General features: G+C 35.4%; 1 long non-coding RNA gene across 2 annotated transcripts in view; it reads right to left on the minus strand.

The window, feature by feature from the left end:
• Positions 1-22,506, minus strand: part of LOC140059230 (uncharacterized) — a 42,460-nt gene that overhangs the window by 11,737 nt on the left and 8,217 nt on the right. Inside the window, exons 3-4 of one of the 2 annotated variants that reach the window (XR_011847153.1) lie at positions 19,250-19,402; positions 13,862-14,159 (exon numbers count right to left, since the gene is read on the minus strand). This is a non-coding gene — a long non-coding RNA (uncharacterized lncRNA). Of the gene's footprint in view, positions 1-13,861; positions 14,160-19,218; positions 19,403-22,506 lie in introns of both variants that reach the window. The other variant, XR_011847152.1, reaches the window with a different exon arrangement.

Below are 22,506 nucleotides of genomic sequence, written 5' to 3' on the forward strand. Positions count from 1 at the left end.
AATGACCTATAATACTGATTCTCACTAGAGCTACAGTACCAGCTTTGGATACACATTAAGTTTACCTATGTGTATCTGTAACCACAGTTGTTAAAGTTTATCTCTGAGGTATACTGTAATGCGCATTGGCAAAGTTTTTTAACAAGTCACTAAATTGTACTGATGAAACTGGATTTAGCCAACTTATCACAGGTAAATGTTTATTTTATTTATTTGGATATCTTATATTCTTAGGTGGTTTAGGTGCATGCTATGCTGCTTTCAAAACTCGCCTGTTAACTTTTAAAAGTGTTCCGGCATTTTATTTTTACTGTCAAGCGCATTGAGGTTTTAAAAATAATGCACTATGTAATCTAAATAAATTATCATTATTAAATGAATAATGTTAAAGTCTAATGGTTGTTTTATATATTTTCTTACAGATATGCAAGATAACTCAGATTTAAATTTTGATTTTTCCAGTACTTTTTATGAGCGATGGATTGAACCCAAGCATTATTACTTTATGGGATTGAGAATAAGCCTAATTAGTACTTATCTCACATATATCATTACAGTTGCAGGAATGTTAGAAAACCTGTTAATAATTTTGGTTATCTGCTGTAATCAACAACTAAGAAAGAAATCTAATGTTTTGCTTGTTGTCATATTATTTATGTTCTGATTCCCTGTGTTTAGATAAGAATGCTTTAGACCAGGTCCGCCTAATATTATTAGCTAATCAAAATCGTATAACTTTGGAGGGAAAATGTTATCCTCCTCTGAAGCCTGAAATTTGCATGTCCAGTATAAAAGTAGAATGTAATAGATATTAGAAGAGAAGAGAGAATAAGATCAGAGTAGATAAACGAGAAGAAAGAATAAGATCAGAGTAGATAAACGGAAAGATGATAAAGAACATAAGGCTTGACTGGTAGAAAGATGTATTAATCCAGTTACAAGGAATAAAAGTTCTTGTTGAGTAAAATATACTTTTGTATGAGTTATCATTCTGTGACAGTGTACGTCGCGTGAATATATATATACGCCTGAGAAAGCTCGGAACCAACTATATATTCACTACATGGTGGCAGCGGTGAAAATTTTTGTTTATGATACATGATTTAAGTATCAAGAAGAAGAAGAAGAAGAAGTGACAGTGACTACTCTACGGGCCTGTTAAATCAGTAACCAAAAAGTTAAATGGTTACGAAGATCTGGATTCCTGACAGTTTTTATACCGTTGTTTGGATATTACAACGAAGAAGAAGTACTGTTGAGCTCAAGACTGCTGGATATTCATCGGAGATATATATTCACCGAGATCTGAGAGAAGAAGACTGAAGTAACAGAAGGAAGCCCAGTAAATTTTGAGAAGATTTGCAAAGCTGACTTTGTAAACTATTTTTGAAAGGAACGTTGTTTGTGACTTTGAAGTAAATTAATTTCTTATATTGTATTGCATTAAAATATTTATGTGGATTTCATATTTTTAAATATAGTCATAGTCATAGTCATATATACTTTATTGTCCATTTAAAAAACAGAAATGTGATTTGAAAACTGGCAAAATACAAAAATATAAAATACAATTTACAAAAACACACACAAAAAGTTAAGAGGCTAAAAATTGTTAAAATTAGATAAAAATTATTATTATTTAATTATATTATATGATTTATTATTATATTGAACTAACGATGATTTAAAGTTTATATAAAAGCATTAAAAATACATGCGTGAGCTATAAAAATAAACAAAAGCGGTTACATTTTACCTTTGTACTCTGGAGTTATATAAGTGTATAGCATTAGGTACAAACGAGCACCTAAACCGTTTTGTTTTGGTATTAAGTGCACGTAGTCTCTTATGCCAGAATTCATGAGAGCAAATTGTTTGTGAAGAGGATGTGTTTTATCATCAATGATACTTTTTACTTTTTTTAACACATTTTCTTTATACAAGGATTCAACATCAGGTAAGCATGCTCTCCTACTAGTCTAATTGCTCTATTTCCTATTCGATTAAGTTTAATTTTATCTTTTTGCATTGTATTACCATAAAAACAAACATTACAAAAAAGTATTACACTGAGAATTACAGAGTTATAAAACAATTTAAGTATAGTTTTGTCAATTTGTAGGTACTTCATTTTTCTTAAAATAAACATCCTTTGGTTGGCTTTGCATGTGGCTTTATTTACATTATTTATCCAATTTATATCTGAATGGAATACAAATACTTTTATAACATATTTTGTACACATAAGTTTACATATTTCATTAGTAAAATCGTTATTAGCATTATAGCATGACAACTTTAAGATCGGGTAAAAATATAGATAAGACTATGTCAGAAAAAGATACTAGGGAAGATATGGTTGACCAAGAAGAGGTTGACCAAGTCAATGAAATATATGATAAAATGGCTAGGGATATTGATTTGCCCGAAATACCTACTTTGAAGGAACCCGGCGGTATGCCTAAAGATATGATGCTCGAATATTTTCGAATGAAGTTCGAGGCCGAAAACAAAAAGTTAGAATTACAATACCAACAAGACCAATTCAGATTAGAAGCAGATATAAAGCAAAGAAAAATTGAATCACAAGAAAGAGTGAAAATGATGGAATTAGAAAATAGGTCTAGCTACAGTAATGCTAGGAATATAGTAGATGAAATGAAGGTAAAGGTTCCTACTTTGAAGGAATCAGATGATATTGATATATATTTTAGAACATTTGAACACTTGGCAGAAGCCACAGGTTGGGATAAGAATACGTGGGCCGCTAGGTTAGCACCTGAACTGTCTGGTAAAGCTAGGACAGCCTATGCATCCTTAACCGTAAAAGAATGTGTAGATTATGATACCTTAAAGAAGGCAATCTTAGAAAAGTATGATGTGTCCGCAGAGACCTACAGACTTAAATTTAGAAATTCAAACAGAGTTAAAGATATGTCCATCAGGGAATGGCTGAATGAGCTCTCCCATTATTTAAAATGTTGGATGAAATGTGCTAATGTAAAAGAAGATGATGCTGCAGGCATTATTGAAATGATTATAATGGAACAGGCACTTGATAAAATGCCTGAAGATCTGAGGCTTTATCTTAGAGATAAACAAGTAAATAAGAGCTATGATATGGCTATGATAGCCGATGATTATATAGCTAATAGAGGTGGCCGTGGCTATTGGAATGCCGTAAATTCTGAAAATAAGCCTACGTATTATAAGGGCCAAGAAAATAGTAAACCTAAGAATAGTACGACTCAGAATAACCCTGGAGCTAGGCAGCAAGGATACAATTAGGTATCGCGGAAGGGGAGGCAAATTCCATAACTATGGTAGAAATTTCCAACAGAGAGAACCTTCAAATGAATGGATTAATGGCCTATGCTTTAATTGTAAGGAGAAGGGACATAAAATAGGGGATTGTCCTAAGATGGTAGCAAAAGGAAAGACTAGTGACACTAAGAAGGGCCCGAATGTGAAAGATGGCTTAAGATGTGAAGGAATAAATCAGATAGACCCCAAGTAGTTATGGATACTGTAGAAAATAAAATGGAGAAGTGTACAATACCAGGAAAATTAGAAGGACAGGATATAACTATGCTGAGAGACTCGGGATGTACCCAGTCAGCTGTTAAGGAAAGTCTAGTGCCTAACAAATGTTACTTGCCAGGAAAATGGGTTACGTTAAGAGGTATAGGAGGCGATATTACCGTCCCCTTAGCTAAGGTAGCTATAGAAAGTAAGATAGTGACAGGAAAAGTGATTGTAGCCGTAATCGAAGGATTACAGAGGGACGTGTTATTAGGTCATGATTTGGACCAGAATTGTGGGGAAACAATGGCTAAAGAAATGTTCGTCCTAACTAGGGAGCGAGCCAGAATAGAAAATGATGTTAGAATACAAGACGAAATGATATTGTTAGGGAAAGATAGTAACTTTAAGCCGATAGAAGAGCCGCCTAAAGAAACTAATGTACAATTGTTGAAAACAGTAGTAAATGAAAGTAAATAAAACTAAGTGTTTAGATGATATGAATGGAACAGAAATTAATAATTTGTTTGACGAAAATGAGGATAAAGCTAAAGATAAAACAGTCAAACGTAAAAACTTATGAACAACAGCACAAGCTGAACCTAACTAAACAAGAACTGATCAAATTGCAAACTAAGGATGACTCACTCAAAGGAGTGTTTGACAGGGTAGTCCCTATAGAAGAAATAGGTCAGCATAGGGTATGTTTCTTTATGAGACAAGGTATATTGATGAGAAATTGGAGTAGTATTAAAGATAAGAATAACCGAGTGGAACAGATTGTATTACCCACTCAGTGTAGACAGGGTGTATTACACTTAGGTCATAATGTGCCATTTGCAGGTCACATGGGTGTTGAGAAAACTAAAAGTAGGGTCCTGAACCAATTCTATTGGCCAGGTATATTTAAAGATGTGGTAGTCTATTGTAAAGTCTGTAAGGAATGCCAAAAGGTAGATAAGGGTAAAAGTAAAAGGAAACATACTTTGATACCATTACCGATTATAAGTACACCATTTAAACGTATAGCGATAGACATTGTTGGACCCTTATCTAGAACAAGCTGTAATAACAAATATATGCTTACTATAATTGACTATGCTACGAGATATCCGGATGCTATCCCGTTACCCAATGTTAGAGCTGAAACAGTAGCCAGGGCTCTAATAGAAGTCTTTACTAGAGTAGGATTACCCGAAGAGATTGTACATGATCAGGGAACTAATTTCATGTCTTCAATTATGCAATCTATATGTAGTATGTTGGGGATTAATCAATTAAAGACTACAGTGTACCACCCCCAAAGCAATGGGCTTGTTGAAAGATTTCACGGTACATTGAAAAATATGATAAGGAAACTTACAGTTAAGCAAAGAAAAAATTGGGATAACTACATACCCCCCTTTCTGTTTGCTTACAGAGAAGTTCCTAGTAAAGCGACGGGCCATTCACCTTTTAAATTGCTTTATGGTAGAGAGGTGAGGGGACCCTTGAGTTTACTCAAAAGTAATTGGGTAGAAGATGAAGAAACATCTACTGATGTTAGCAAATACATGTTGGACATAAGAGAAAAAATGGAGGAATTAATGAAAGATGCTAATGTAAACAAACTTGAACAACAAGAAATTATGTCCCACAATTATAACAAGAATAACAAGAATGCTATTGATAGAGAATTTGTAGAAGGGGACAAAGTGTTGATATTCCTTCCAGTAGGAAATAGTAAGTTAGACAGTAAATGGCAAGGCCCCTTCACTGTTACAAAAAAGGTCAATGATGTAAATTATGAAATATACATAGGAGGTAGAAGAAAAGAAAAACAAATTCTACATGTTAATATGTTAAAGAGATGGTATGATAAAGTAGAAATAAGTAAAGATGGTTATTATGTAGTAACAAATGTCCAGTTGATAGAAGAAGTAGACTTAAATGAAACAGTCCATGACAATAAGTTAGATAGTGAAATAGACATAGGATTGTCTTATCATCAATCACAAACATGGAGAGATGTTAACGTTGGTAGTAATTTAAATGATACACAAACTAAACAATTAACAGAATTGTTAAAGTACCAACAGAATGTATTCTCGGATGTACCAGGTAGAACTCACTTAGTGACACATGAAATTAAGACTAATGGTGAAATGCCTATAAGGCATAGGGCATATAGAACGCCCCCAAGCATTAAAGGGTAAATTGAAAGAGGAATTAGATAGTATGTTGGCTATGGGTATAATAGAACCTACAGTTAGTGCCTATGCTGCACCTATTATTGCCCTGAAGAAAGGCCAGAATCAAATTAGAATGGTGACAGATTTTAGATCACTAAATAAGACTACACAATTTGACCCTTATGTTATGCCTCGCATAGACGAAATGTTGGATGAGGCATCATCCGCAATATACATAACTACGTTAGATCTAACTAAAGGATTTTACCAGGTGCCTCTGGATCCTAAGACCAAAGACAAATCAGCATTTATTACACAATTTGGACAGTATTGTTACAATGTACTTCCATTTGGTATGCAAAATAGCTCTAGTACTTTCCAAAGATTAATGGATATGGTATTACAAGGTACTGAGGGATATGCTAAGGCATATATAGATGACATATGTATTTATAGTCAAACTTGGAAAGATCATATTTTTCATTTGAATGATGTATTAGAAAGATTAAGTAGTGCTGGATTGACAGCAAAGCCTTTGAAATGTAAAATTGCCTATGCACAGGTAGAATTTCTGGGGCATAAGATTGGTAATGGAGAAATTAGACCCATGATTGATAAGGTTGAGGCTTTGGAAAAGTTCCCCAGACCTTTGTCTAAGAAACAAGTCCGATCATTTCTCGGATTAACTGGCTATTAGTATTACAGAAAATTTGTACAGAACTATGCCGATATTGCTAAACCATTGATTGATTTAACTTTAAAGAGTAAAAGTAATACCGTTAAGTGGAATGAACAATGTGAAAATGCCTTTGTAACTTTAAAGAAACGACTTACTGATGATAATGTATTAAAATCCCCAAATTTTGATAAGATGTTTATATTGCAAACCGATGCCTCAAATTATGGCATAGGTGCAGTGCTGAGCCAAATAGATGGTGAGGGTAATGATTATCCCATTGTGTATTTAAGTAGAAAGTTATCTGTACTGTACATGAGCAGAGATATTCTGTGCCAGAAAAAGAGTGCCTCTCTATTGTTTGGGCTATCAATAAACTTAAGTATTATCTGTATGGTTGTGAATTTCAAGTTCATACTGACCACCAGGCATTGAGATGGATGGACTCAATGAAGGGTGCCAATGTTAGACTTATGAGATGGGCTCTGTTTTTACAAGGATATAAATTTAAAGTTATTTACAAGAAAGGATCATTAAATGGAAATGCAGATGGATTAAGCCGTGCATAATAATATTATAGGTGTTAATTAGTTGATAGTTTAAAGAAAAATGGTTTTAAATGTAAAATTTTTGGAAAGATTGACACAATCTTTTTCCCAAAAAGGGGAATGTCATATTATTTATGTTCTGATTCCCTGTGTTTAGATAAAAAATCATATAACTTTGGAGGGAAAATGTTATCCTCCTCTGAAGCCTGAAATTTGCATGTCCAGTATAAAAGTAGAATGTAATAGATATTAGAGGAGAAGAGAGAATAAGATCAAAGTAGATAAACGGAAAGATGATAAAGAACATAAGGCTTGACTGGTAAAAAGATGTATTAATCCAGTTACAAGGAATAAAAGTTCTTGTTGAGTAAAATATACTTTTGTATGAGTTATCATTCTGTGACAGTGTACGTCGAGTGGAGTTATATATGCCTGAGAAAGCTCGGAACCAACTAAAATATTCACTACACTTGTGAACTTAGCTGTTGCTGACTTACTATGTTGTCTTGTTACTTTAGTTATGATGATATTATTTATTATGTAAATAATACGATAGTATTTGTGGGGATATTTATGATGAATTGTTCATTATTATTTGTTCTTGCTTTGAGTATGGAACGTTTTATAGCTATTTCTGTTCCAATAAAATACCAACAATTTGTTAAAAAAAAGAAATTGGGAATAGTGTGTATTTTTGTATGGACATTAATAGTTTTATGGCTTAGTTATATTTTTTCAATACGTTTATCATTAGTTGAATTTATTGTTGTATTTTCATTTTGACAATCATTATTGGATTTGTTTATATTTTTATGTACATTTACTTAAAACATAAAACTAACCAACTCGCATCAGCTTCTGCTAGATCTGCTAGACGGGCCAGATTACGATCAGTTTTTATCACATTTAGTATTCTACTTTTTTCACTGTTTTTCTGTTTACTCCCAACCCAGTTATTGACAATATGTTTCCTTACATCATCTGATTGTAACTCATTTACAGAATCTTTGAATCAGATTTTGTTACCGCTTCTTATGATGAATTCTGCTTTAAATCCTATTGTATATTGGTGGCGTATTCCAGAGTTAAGAAATGGTTTTAAGCGCATGCCAGGCTGCTTTGCTTTCAATCCTGAACCTCAAATAAGACACATTCAAATACATCGCAATGAAGATCAACATAAAGTGTAATTTACTCAAAATAAATCAATTCACTAAAATGAAATGAATTATGAGTGCTGTAAACAACTTTCTGATCATTTTAATTCTAGATATCATTTATTTTTATACTACAAATAATATTAATAGTTCTATTGTATTCACTCTTTAATTTTGTGTTTTTGACTAATTCCAAAAAAAAAAAACAAAAAAAAAGATTTCGAAAAAAAGTGGGTCATTTTAAAATATCATAAGAGTTATTAACTTTCACCAAAAATTAGTCTTAAAAAAAAATCATTTAACTGAAGTACTGACGTTTTTTTGTAAAAAACTTCCAGTCAAAGTTTTCAATCAAAACATATCCCATAATTGAACGTGCTTGTTTGGCTACTCTATAATAATAAAACTAAACAATCCTAATTAGCATATGCATAATGCATACTCGAGGCTTGAAATCTTTGTTTACTTTCGCTCGCGATGATTTTCCAGACGAAATGTAATCAAACTAATTTACCTGTTAATTACGTAAACTTGTTGTTTTTGGCTCGAATTTTCGACTTAAAGTGAATAACTTTAATATTACTTTGATATGGCCAATTTAAATTTAGAATATTTTGACCTTCATTTTTTGTGTTTCAAGGGACAATACATCTTTGATATTTGTACACATTTGGATCAAGATGAAATTATTTGTCAGTATTGTTTAAAGGTAATAAACACTAGTAAAGTAATGATATTTCCAAAAAGATAATGCAATATACCATTGCTTTCTTCTTATATGTAGGTACCCAACAACAAAAGAACATTTTTGTAGACAGGAACAACATGATTTAATTGATTTTGTTCATGAAGCGTCAAGCAACTACACACAAAATAATAATTTCTGCACATGCTCAGAAACTTCTGCACATTTTCTATTAAATTATGGAAATTAATTATAGCAAATTTTTGGATTAAAGTTTAAGGTAAGATATATTTAATCCAATTCGGAATTGGATTGAATATATCTTAATAATAATTTAATCATGGATTCCATGATTAAATTATTAAGCAACTACACAAAAAAAAAATCATTCTGCACATGCTCAGAAACTTGTGCACATTTTCTATTATACTATGGAAATTAATAATCAAGACTACGGAAATTAATTAATTTAAAGGTAAGATATAGTTAATCCAATTCCATGAATAAATGTTTCACTTGAAATAAATGAATAATAATAGAGCAGAATTTAATTTCTTTTTCAAATAATTTAATTATCGCAGGTAAAATTACTCTTTGGATGTGAAAATACATCAGTACTTTGCTTTTGTGATTATTATATGTTTGCAGCTGCAATCAACAACAAAGAAAGAAATCAAATGTTTACATTATTTTAATTCTCCTTAAGTTAAGCTACAGTTGTAATTGTGGAGATATTTCTGATAAATTCTTTGTTTAACTGTTTGGTTTTTTTTTCTGTGAGTATGAAGTATTTCTTAAGTTGTTGTTTCAAATATTTCTATTATTTTACCACTTATACTAGGACGATAATGATCAACGATAACTAGGTAAACATACATTTGTCTTACAAAAGAAATTAGAAAGGCTATATGATAACCATTTATGCCGTCTTTGATAAAAATAATATTTATTAGAATCCAAAAGTACTGTTTCAATCTTATTAGATCTCATTAGTGTTGTTATACAATCTTCAGTTTTAATAACTTAAACTTTGATGAAGCCATGCTATATAATTGTAAATATTTGACAATTGTAAGTTTTGTAGATAAACCAATTCTACAGTAGTATATCTACTATAGTAACAAATGAATTTCCTTTTTGAGGATCAATAAAAGTTATCTTATCTTAATGAATAAACAAAATGTAAGTCTTTAACATTAATTATATATTTTCTTACACCAGAAATGGAAGATGGAAATAAACAGATTGAATCTTAGAAACCATAACATTCTAGAAAATGTGACTATCATGGACTATTATACAAATAATGAATGTTTATGAGTGCAATGGTACAAATAATGGCACGAGGTGAATGATGAAAGGTTATATCAACGAGGCAAAGCCGAGTTGATATAACCTTTCATCATTCACCAAGTGCCATTATTTGTACCATTACACGAATACAAAACATTCATTATTTGTTTTATATAACATCTAGACGTTTTTTTTTCGTACACAAAAATGTTTCAAAAAGTACTATTTAACGATCGTTGAATAGTGCGTACTATTGCACGCCATGTGACCCACATTCGTCCAATCAAATGACAGGAATTTATATAGGTGTTATATAAAATGACCTATACTACTGATATCTCACTGGAAACAATCTTTGGTTTGCTACAGTCATAGACAGTACCACCATTGGATACACATTAACCATAGTTAAATTATATCTCTGTGGTATATTAATACGCATTGGTAAAGTTTTTTATCAAGTCACTGAATTGAAACTGAAAAAATGACATCATTATCATCAATATTTGGATCTAGTCAACTTATGATAGGTAAATTCTTATTTTATTCATTTTATTTTTGTTATTTTTCATACTTCCAGCAAGGACTGATCTCCAAAATTAAAATTGGCTTCATTTTTAAATTTTTTTTGTTATAACAAACTAAAGTGTAGGCCAAAGCGACACATAGAAATGATTCAGTTGGCAAACACAAAAAGTCACAATTCCGTCATGGCCTAAACAGATTGGAGGATTGTCTCCAAAATGTAATGGAGTTTTTAGTGGCCATATCTATCTGTGGTTTAAAGCTCTGTCTACACTATTAAACTTTATGTGATGTGCCCATATATGGACACGATGATGCCAGAGCTAAACATTTTGGCAAATTTAAGCCTAATACAGGTCAAATTAGCAATTGAAGTGACGGTACCTATCTCTTGTATGTTAACAACAGTGAAAACTCATTAAGTAGATTTTGCGATGCACCATAGACGTCACAGCAATTGACGGCGACGGCTGTACAGCGAGCGCGTGCAGAGATATTCTTAATCTCGCGGTTGTTCTGAAATCATATGTAGTAGAATATACTTATACAGTAGTAACAAATGGATATACAATGTTAAAGTTTCTTAAATAATAAAATTTATACATTTTCTTACAGATATGGAAGATGGGAATAAAACAGATTTCAATTACTTGGATTATTATTATTACTACTATTCATGGTATGATGCCAAGTATTCGGACTTATGGACCTTGAGAATTAGCGTAATCAGTACTTATCTTACAACTAGCATTAGTGCTGCAGGAATATTGGAAAACCTGTTTGTTATTTTGGTTGTCTGTTGCAATCATCAACTAAGAAAGAAATCAAATGTTTTGCTTGTTAACTTGGCTGTTGCTGACTTACTAAGTTGTCTATTTACTTTATTTTTTGCAATATTACTTCATGTTCTGTCATTTGTAAATGGATCTAATGTACTTATGGCAATATTACCGATGAATTATTCCTTATTATTTGTTCTTGCTGTGAGTATCGATCGTTTTCTAGCTATTGCTGTTCCGATAAAATACCAACACTTTGTTACAAAAAAGAGATTGGCAATAGTATGTACTTTTGTAAGGACAATAATACTTTTATGTTTTACTTTAATTCTTGAAGATAAAGTACCATTTTCTATTCTCTACATTGCTGTAGTGGGTGCAAGTTTGACTTTGACTACTATTATCGGATTTGTTTATATTTTTATGTACATTATTTTAAAACATAAAACTAACCAACTCGCATCAGTTACTGCTAGATCTGCTAGACAGGCCAGATTACAATCAGTTTTTATATATATATATATATATATATATATATATATAGTATTCTACTTTTTTCCTTGTTTTTCTGTTTAATACCAACCCAGTTATTGTCAATATGCTTTCTTACATCAAATCATTGTGACTCGTTTACAGAGACATTCTATCAGATAATGTTTCCTCTTCTGATGATGAATTCTGCTTTAAATCCCATTGTATATTGGTGGCGTATTCCAGAGTTAAGAAATGTATTTAAGCATGTGATATGCTGCTTTAATTCCAATCCTGAACCTCAAATAAGAACCATTCCAAGAGGTCAAAGACATAATGAAGATGAACAAAGAGTGTAATATATTAGAACCAATTGAATCTGGTGAAATGTTGTTGCATATATTTGAGACTATCTCCATGACACCCATTTTGAAAGTCAAATCTTGGTTGTTTGTTGTTGGTTTAGTTGTGAAAGTTGTGGATGACAATCTAGACTAAAGGCCTAATTTTGAATAATTTGGAGTTTGATTTAAAGGAGAAGCCTAAGGCATAATCAATCGTAGGTTGAATTAATACCAAATAAAGAATTTATTCAAGTGGATGAAAAGTTAAAAGAATTTTAACCTGTAATTTGCATTCTGTATTTGTTCAAATAGGAGTTCAGGAGAGTTTTTAGGGGGTGTTTATTGTTCAGGAGGGTTTTTAGGGGGTGTTTATTGTTCAGTAGGGTTTTTAGGGGGTGTTTATTCAAGGGAGCCGTTTATTCAGGGGAGGCATGCAGCTTAAAAGTTAGTTGTTTGCCATACAGTATAAAACCTAGTAGGCCTAAGTAATGTGTATAAAACTTTAGTGAAAAGGTTCATCTGGATCTCTATTTTGTATTTGGTAAAACTTTCTTTTATGATCCAATCAAATACTGTAAATATGTTTTATTCTCAAGCTTAATCATGGACATTGGAAACGATTTCAGGAAATCTCGCTAATATTATTGTAGCGCCATCTACTTTATAAAAGCAGTTATGTACTACGTTTACGGAAAATGCAATGTAGTCAAACAAAAGAATAAATATATGTCAATTTTACATAAGCTATTACTATAAAACTATGATAATAATTGTAAGCAGAATGCTTGATTAACCATATTTATATACAGTAATAATTCAGAAATGTATTTGATTAAATCACCATATTTATTTACAATAATTAAGAAATGTATTTATTTAAATCACCATACTTATATACAGTTAATTAAGAAATGTATTTTAGAAGATATATTATAGTTCCTTTAAGAAATCAACAGTTATTAGTACTAACAAACTGTCTAATGATATCTATAAAAGTTTACACAATCACGTATAAACAAAAATAAGAGTTTGAGATTGTTTCTTTATGGATATGAAATAATTTACCAACTTAGGCAAAGCAACGGAGGTGCTACTAAATGGGTTAATAGAAGAAGAATAATTAGAGATCCGAGAGACTTAGCAGTCAAAGTACCCATAGAACAAGAGACAGAAGTTGATCAACGTGATTCCTCTGATGATTTATCTGAAGACGAGGATCAAATTTGGTTGCAATTCAGAAATTTATAAATGCATGGACATAAAGCTGCGGAAACACAACCTAAATCATACAAATGACCTCAAAATGCTCACACATTGTGAATTGTTAAAGCGGAGATACTTATTTACACATTTCACGGATTCAAACTCGACCGACTATACTGAGCATTGATCCAGGAATATGTGTAATTAACTGTGATCAATCGATACGGTTGGACGGCTGCCGAGACTAAACATTGTTTTAATTTGGCGGCCCAGCATGGTTTTTGCAGATCCAGCCATTGTGAGCAAGTTGCATAGTTGATATGTGATGCAACAACTTACAAAACATGGCTGAGATTTCAAATTACTGTTATTTTTTGCCTTTTTTAGTTATCCTTAAAAATTCAACACCATTCAGCAGTTTTGTAGGAGAGTTGTAAAATTAAGCGACCAATTTAGTAGCATTAACAACATTTTTTTTGTAGCTTACCAATATAAAATGTGGCCGGTTTTTCTTTGGTCAACATCTGGAATCGCTTGGTCACTTCATGGAATAAAGATCACAAATCCTTGTATTGATTGTTTAACCCTTTTCTAACTCATCTGCAAAAGCGTCCAAATCTAAATCTTGTAGCTTCCCAGGATTATCAAGAATCTCATTCAAAAGCATCGGCACAATTAGCACCCACAGCTGACTCATCATCCTCTAAAGCGTCTACTGGCATCTTAAGTTCCCAATCCTATTTCTCCGGGTGTACTGTCGAGTACCTCCACATACACCCTCAGTACTGAAAACATTAATAAGAGATAAAATGTAATAGTTAATCATATCTCAACCGTATAGGTTGAAATATAATTAACTATTACATTTAATTGTAATTCCAACCGAATGAATCTTTTTAATGAATTAATAATTTATTTTATTGGCACAAACAGTGACAAGCGACTAAACATCACAGGTGATGACCACATCCCCTAATTTAACTGATAACCCTGCAAAGTGACCTCAAGTGGGACATGCAAATAAGTCGTTTCCAAGGCGTCACGTCGACTATATATGCTATACATTCTGAAGCGTTTTGGAGTGCCAATGTATGACCTGGTTTTTACTTTTACAACATACTGTTGTGAATGGCATGTATGAATTCGTTAAAATTCCATTCGGTCTGTCCAATAGTTCAGTAGGCATGTTTGTATCATATTCATATATAAAAGTATAAGTTTTAACGTCATACTGTATTTCTCACATTGTATTCAGTATTTAAAAGTAAGTAATTTACTTTAGCTATTTTCATATTTATCTTGTGCATTTATATATTCTATTTGTTACTGTTATGTGTATTTTAAGAGGGATGTGGATAGAGGTCACCTGTTCATCCCTTTCTTTTCGCTGTCTTTATGTTATGTTCAGTCATAAAGTTGAATAAAAAATTTTAAAAATAAAGACTTTCTCCCGTGCCATGGGTTTGGTGCTTCAGGGATTGACGTGGGATATTGTATTGGCATTTCTCGATGAGATTGTCGTACTAGGTAAAACGTTCAAAGATATCATCTCAGCAACGATTTCGTATTAAAAACTTTAAACTTCAGAAACAGGTTGAATTTTTATGTTGAATCATTTGTGAGGATACCGTGGCGGTGTCCGATTCGGATATCAAGGCGGTTCAAGAATGGCCGATACCTACCAATCTGAGAGAAATCCAGCAGTTCTTGGGGTTGGCTAACTACTATAGAGAGTTCATTGAGAACTTTGCTAGTTTAGCGTCACCCCTGTACGAACTCACCAAGAAAGATGTTTCACTGGGATGACGGACAACACCAAACATTTACGGGCCTGAAAGCTGCTCTCATCCAACCTCCTCTACTCGCCTTGCCAAACGGGACGGACAAATTTACTCTGGACGTCGACGCTTCGGACCAAGTGCTGGGAGGCGAGTTGCTTCAGGTATAGGGAGGTAAAGAGAAGGTAATTGCATATGTATTGTAAGTGCCCGGCTAACTCTAGTCATGAACACAATTGCTAGCAACTCCTTGCATGTTATACAATAGTTAAGTTGGTCATGGCATTTTCGGCACTACCTTCTAGGCAGACCTTTTAGAGTGCGGACTGATCACAACAGCCTGACCTGGCTCCTTAGATTCAAGCAACCACAGGGACAACTCGCCCTGTGGATTGAGGAGCGGAGTCAGTATCACCTAATGAACACCGCCGAAAACAACATCATGGCAATGCCAACCAGAAACTCATGACGGTAACCTTGAACGTCCTGCTTCCTTGTGGGGGCTGTTCGTACTGTCAACGAGCACATGCAAGATGGTCAGCGTTCCAGGATGAAGTAGATGACGTTCGGCTAGCCTTGGACCACGTCCCGGAGGGCACCCTACCTTGGGACCCAGGTGGACAGGTAAGTATCACGGACAACTACTAATGAAACAATTCAGTTTTTTTTTTTTTCTATGGGAATGACGGTGGACGTGTGGTTTCGGTACAGTTATGCCCAAAGGGAGCCAAGTGTTGGGGTTACTCACTGGACAAGCTAAGGCAACATCAGACGAGTGATCCTTATTTGGCACCTGTTCTGGACTGGTTGCAGATTGGGGAACCCTCCGAGAACCAGCTGTTTATCTCCAGCGCTGCCACCAAACACTACTGGCTGAACAGGCAACGCCTGCATCTCATGGAAGTAGGCATCCTGTTCATTAACCAAGCAGAGGGTTGCCCAAGGAGCCACAAGCTATAGCTCTCAGGCTACATCACGATCTGCCGTCGGTGGGTCATCAAGTGGTCGCCCGGACCAAGTTTCAACTCAAGGAGAATTCTTCTGATACGGTATGTACAGACTTCCAACATTTGTAATAGAAGTAAGAAGACGACACTGGTTGATTGAATTCCAGGCCGGCGTTCCTATGGAATGTGTACATATCGATTTCCTTTGCTCGTTACCAAAAACTGAATGGGGAAACATCCACATTCTGATGATGGTCGATCAATTCACAAAATGGGTTGAAATCAGCCCACTCCTGTCTCAAGTTGCAGAGGTACTGCTAGAGCCCTAGTTGGGGAACTTTTCTCTAGATTTGGTCTACCTTTTCAGTTACACTCAGACCAGGGGAGGAATTTTTGAAAGTAAATTGTTCGCATGTTTATGTAGAGTCTTACAGATCCACAAGACCCGGACGACGAGGTACCGGCCGCTGCCATAGATTGCTGGTGCGCTACGCGCCCCAGTGAATCGCTCGACTGGTTTCACTCCAAACATGCTGATGCTGGACCGAGAGGTCAACTTTACCAGCTGATCTTATGTTTGGAGAATGCAGGTCCACTGATGACCAGGATGTAGTTGCAGATTTAGTGAAAGCGATCCGTGATGCCCATGGTGTCTCTAGGGAAACGCTAAAGCAAACTCAGAAGAGAATGAAACAGGACTATGATCTTCGAGTACTGGAACGTCCATACCAATGTGGGGACAAAGTGCAAGAAGTTGTGTCCTCCCTGGAAGGGGCCTGGTATTGTTACTGAGGTTATTAGTTCTTGTTTGTTGCAGCTGAGGAATAAGCTGTTCTAAATCATGACAAGCTGAAGCCCTGTCGGGATCGACAGCTTCCTATATATGATGATGCGGTCGTCGGGCCGAGGAGGAGCCGGCAGTGAACCAGACTTCAACCGCAAAGCAGCAGACAAAGAGGAAAGCAGCCACCACCGGCACAGAACACAGAGAGCGACCAGCCAAGAGTGATGCCCCGGCACCACATTGGTTATGCAGGAGACATCGGCTTCGGTTCAGCACCCAAGATGTTCAACGCCTGTTTCCATCTCGGCCAGTTGCAGACAGATCTGCAACTATCTTGATGTGGGACCTGTGGATGTGGTTGGTGGGATTGCCCTGTTTGGCGATCCGACTACGTACCCCACCGAACAGGAGATCTGCGAGTTGAGAGGCATGGTTGTGAGGTGGGCTTGGGAGTGGCTCCTGGCTATTCGCCGACAACGGACCAATTCGATAGGCTTCTGGCCTTAGTCCGATCTCGAGAGGTTCGAGTAATTGGGAATGTGGGATTGGATCATTCGGCCCCACCCACGGACTGGCCAAGGCAGGATAAACTTCTGAAGAGGGTGTTGGGTCGTTGTTTAGACGGCGGCCACCATCGCCTGCTTACCTTGAAAATCACTGGAATACAAGGCGACACCACTGGGGAGGAGTGCCATTATCGCGCTTTCGACATTTTACGTGTGTAGGTGTCGAGGGAATAGCTCCTGGTAGACAACGTTTCTACGGAAGGTGTAGCAACCGCCTACCTCCGACACTTCCCCAGATTGTACTTCAGTGTAACAATCAGAGTGAAGAATTTCACCGCCGACAACTCATCAAGAGAGCCAATTGATTGTCAGTATACACTGCTTAGGATCACCCTCTATAAATAGGGTAAAATAAAAATTCATTTGTGATGCAGCCAATAAACAATGCTAATTGTGATAATTAAGATTACTATAATACGATTATCTATATCATAATATAACCCAAAGTGAACGTCGCTCATAGAGGGCATTCAGAGCCACCTCGTGGGTGTTGAGGATGGAGAGACTGTTATGTTGAAACAACCCAATACAGTGTTATATTTATATCTGGATTTCAAGACTATGTGTGATTGATTACTACCAATATATGATCATAAGTTTACACTACCAAAATGTGTTCTTCTATCTCCTCCTAAACCGCAAGCCTGATACTACCGCCGTATGAGCTAAGGTACCTTTTAGTTCCCCTTTATCCATTAGTCTATATTAGAACTGCGAATATGTAAGAAAAATGTGTTTTTTATACAAATTTCTTTGCAACTGCCAAAATCTTCGGCCGTTTCCACACTAGCAAATCAATTGAGCATGCAATATACAGCAACAATTAAGAGCACCACGGACAGCAGGTCATCGCCGATCAAGCATGCAATTGGCGACCATGCACCATAAATCCTGAACCGGATGGAGGTATAGTAATCTCCTGCTTCGATTATTTATTAACAAATATATAAGAAAATATAATACCTCAATCAAATTACAATATTTATAAGTTTGAACAAACAAACCTTTTGTCTTCTAAGAATACAGTAAACCTATTCACTTTATGAGCTTTCTTTACTAGGCCTGGGTAGGAGGCGCTTGAGTCCGGGATGCGATTTTATTTTTTGTAAATAAGTTGGGGATCACTTATGTGAAAGATAGTCAAACTACTTCCTAAATATAACTAAACCTAACCCTCTAAATAATCTCTATCTCACTATAAAGTAAAAAGAAGTTGCTCATGGAATTCGAACACCATACATTGACCAAGTTCATAGCCTAAAATGCACTCGACTACACAGACGGCTCGACAGAAAGCAGTTGAATTTATAGCGAATTGTAGCTCAATTCTTACATCACACCTTTATGGATAATGATGTTTATTTTGTGACGTTCCAACTCATATACGAAAAGAAATATCGCATCTGGGATTACCGAGCCACAAATGGTGCTCACCATGGTTCAATTTAGATCGAACCCTGGTTACCAACAAGGGCGTATTCCGGTTCGGGTTCAGTTTCTACTGATCAGCGCTTAGAGAGGTTTTAAAACATAAACACTTTTAAATCCATGATATTATAATATAAATACTCTGCGTATTTGTTAGACTCTCACAATGACATGCCATATACACTTATTATCCATTTCTAGAACATGTATTCACTTAATTTATCATGGTGCCTGTCCATTTATCATGGTGCTGTCCATTTATCATGGTGCGATCCATGTACTGTAAGTGCTACAAAGTCTAAACTACAACTGTTACTAGTAATAAACATAACATTCATTACCTGCAAAAGCATCGAAATCTAAATCTCGTACCTCCTCAGATCAGGAATCTCATTCAAAGCATCGGCAGGATTAGCACCCACAGCTGACTCATGCTCTAAAGCATCTACTGCCATCTTACGTGCCCAATCATATTTCTCCAGGTGTACACGTGTACTGTCGAGTACCTCCACATACGCCTCAGTACTGTAAATAATAATAAAAGGGTTTCATTATTTGATACATTTTTTTGGCATCATTGTATGAATACTTCATTTCATTTATTTTATTCGCACAAACAGCCACAACAGGGGGCCACATCACAGGTGATCCCATAACAAGTGATGACCACATCAAAGTAGTTATCTCCATTTCCTAGGCAGAGGTTTAGATAGTGCATCAAAATTCGGGCATGACAACCATGCCAACTCGAGTCACCCCCTTGTGAAAATAAATAGTACCATAATAATAATAATAATAATATCCTGGATTTATATAGGGCCTAATGTTGTGAAACCTCTAATCGCTAAAGATTATTACCCCAGTCATTTTTTGAATCAAACACCTATGGAAACATACTCCCATAATGCAGCTAGTAATCAGCGCAACCTTTATAAGGTCGTGAGGTAATTTCCCGATTGATCGTAATCAAAACGGTACTGGGTTTGGTCTACTCGCGTTCCTGCTCCCAACCAGTACATCCATTCATAGAAGCCTTTGAAAAAAAAGTTATAAGCAATGACATCTTCATTTTCCCACAATCATCATGTTGATATCACGGAACTATTTGGTGTGGTGGCAGTATTTACAGCTGATCTTGGTTTGATTGTTTGGATTTATTTCTTATATTATTTCATTTTATTTTTTTATTTTTATTATTATTTTTCTTTTATGCTTTTTATTTATTTTTACAAGGGTCAGGCAGATTCGAGTTGGCGTGGTTGTCATCTAAACCTCTGCCTAGGAAATGGAATATTTATAGTATGATTTTGTTGTGATGGTCTTCACAATCCTCATTCCACTCTCTCACATTGCATGGTAAGAAGGGCCAAATCTGGTAATTAGTTCTGTGGGAATTGGATGAGAACTGGTTGGGATGTGAAGCCCTTTTTATTTTTAGAGCCAGTCGCTTCAAGGGGTCAAAAACAGAGTTGATAAAAAGCTGCTGGTTGCTGTACTTAGAGAAGAAACAATGTCTAGCTTCCTTTCTCCTGCTCTGTAGTGAGTTCCATTTCAGTTCCTCCATCATGTTATTAACCCTTGAGGTTCTGCAAAACCTCCTAGTGACCCCATCTAGCTGCAATTCGTTGGATCTTCTCAAGACAAGTTATGTTGATTTGTGTGTGGGGATCCCATACAGTTAAAGCGTACTCCATTCTAGGTCATACTAGAGCTTTGTAGACTGCTTTCACCTTCTTAGAGCCATTTAAGATTCCTTTTTAAGAATCCCAGAGCCTGGTTTCCAGCTTGGCAGACATTTGTGATGTGCTGGTTCCACACGCAATTTAGATCATTAGATATGGTGACACCGAGGTACTTGATGTTATCCACCTGCTTGATAACATGTCCATGCAAAGAATACAATATGGATGTAGGACCTTTCTTTCTAGATATGATCACGGCACTTATCTGGATGGAATTCCATCTCCCACATCTTCCTATTCAGCCAATTTGTAAATATCAGCTTGGAGACGGTTGTATCTCATCTCTTCTTGATGTGCTTTCTCAATGTATAAGTGTATCATCGCCAAATAATCTGGTAGTGAACTTTAGGCAGGTCATTGATAAGAAGAGCCGATCATTGTGCTACACCAGATAATACAGGAATGTATGAGTACTTTGTCCCGTTCATTACAACAGCTTGTGTCCTCTCTGAGAAATTTTTCAATACATCTTGAAGTCTTACCACAGACACCATTTCTTCTAAGCTTGTGTAATGTAGTTGCCGCCCTCTAGGTAAGAGTAAGCGTGTGCAACATGGACGATGTGAATAAAGTATAATATAGAAGAGTGATAAAACATTACAATTTGGCGACGAGGATAAACGTGAATAAATGAGGATAGATAAATTAGATAAATGAGAATCGTAACTATACCGTCTTATATAAGTTAAATATCGTTTGAATAACCACCATGGCTATGGCGAATAGTAATATGCCTAGCCTGCCTGCATTTGATGTGCACGCCGATCTCGCCAGCAGAGCGACGAGGTGGACCAAGTGGCTGAAGCGTTTTGAGCGAGCCATGGTAGGCTTCGGAATTACAAATGATGCCCGAAAGAGAGCACTGTTGTTATTCTATGGAGGGTTAGAGTTACAAGATGAATTTGACACCCTGCCAGATCAAGATACTGGTGGTGATGGTGGTACGTACACACAGGCCAAAGAAGCCTTGACAACACATTTAACCCCAAAAGGTAACATTGATTATGAAACGATAATTTTTCGTAGAATGAATCAGGAGCCTAGTGAGAAAATTGACCAGTACTGTAGTAGACTGCGTCTACAGGCTGTTAAGTGTAATTTCAATGACATTACCAGAGAAATTAAAACACAGATAATTTCAGGATGCAAAGACAGCCGATTTAGAAGGCGTATCCTAGAAAAGGAAAGAACATTGACACAAATTCTTGATTTAGCACGGTCTGTTGAGTTGTCAGAAAAAAGGGCAACAGAGGTTGAAGGAAATTCATCCCAATCAGCTGTAAATGCGACAACAGAATCTGTGAATGCGATGAAGTTTACAAATCGTAGCCGTTCAAAGAAATATAATGGTACAAAGAATCAAAGTCAGTATAATAAATCCACTTACAAACAAAAGTCAAAACCAGCAGGAAAATCATCAACATGTAGAAAATGCGGTTTGGCATACCCACATGAGGCTGAGTGTCCAGCAAAAGGTAAAATTTGTAATTCATGTGGTAAACAAGATCATTATGCACGAGTTTGTTTCACGAAAGGCAAACAACAAGTTAGCAGAGTGGAAGAACAGGTGTGCAGTAGTGGTGCAACAGGAGATACAGATTATGCTTTTGTTCTCCCAGGACCATCAAATAAGTTACCAACATGTGATATGATAGTCCACTGTAATAACAAGGTACAGATGCGAGCACTTGTAGACACAGGAGCGTCAGTGAACGTGATGGATAGTGTTTCATTTGATAAGATAGTACCCAAGCCAACAATTGACAAACACAAAACAGAAATCTTTGCATATGGAAAAGCAAATCCACTGAAAGTAGTAGGAATTGTTAAACTCAAAATATCCATTGAATCCACACAGAAGTGTATAGAGACTGAGTTTTATATAGT

This window comes from Antedon mediterranea, chromosome 9 (assembly GCF_964355755.1).
Source record: "Antedon mediterranea chromosome 9, ecAntMedi1.1, whole genome shotgun sequence".
Classification (NCBI taxonomy): Eukaryota; Metazoa; Echinodermata; class Crinoidea; order Comatulida; family Antedonidae; genus Antedon; species Antedon mediterranea.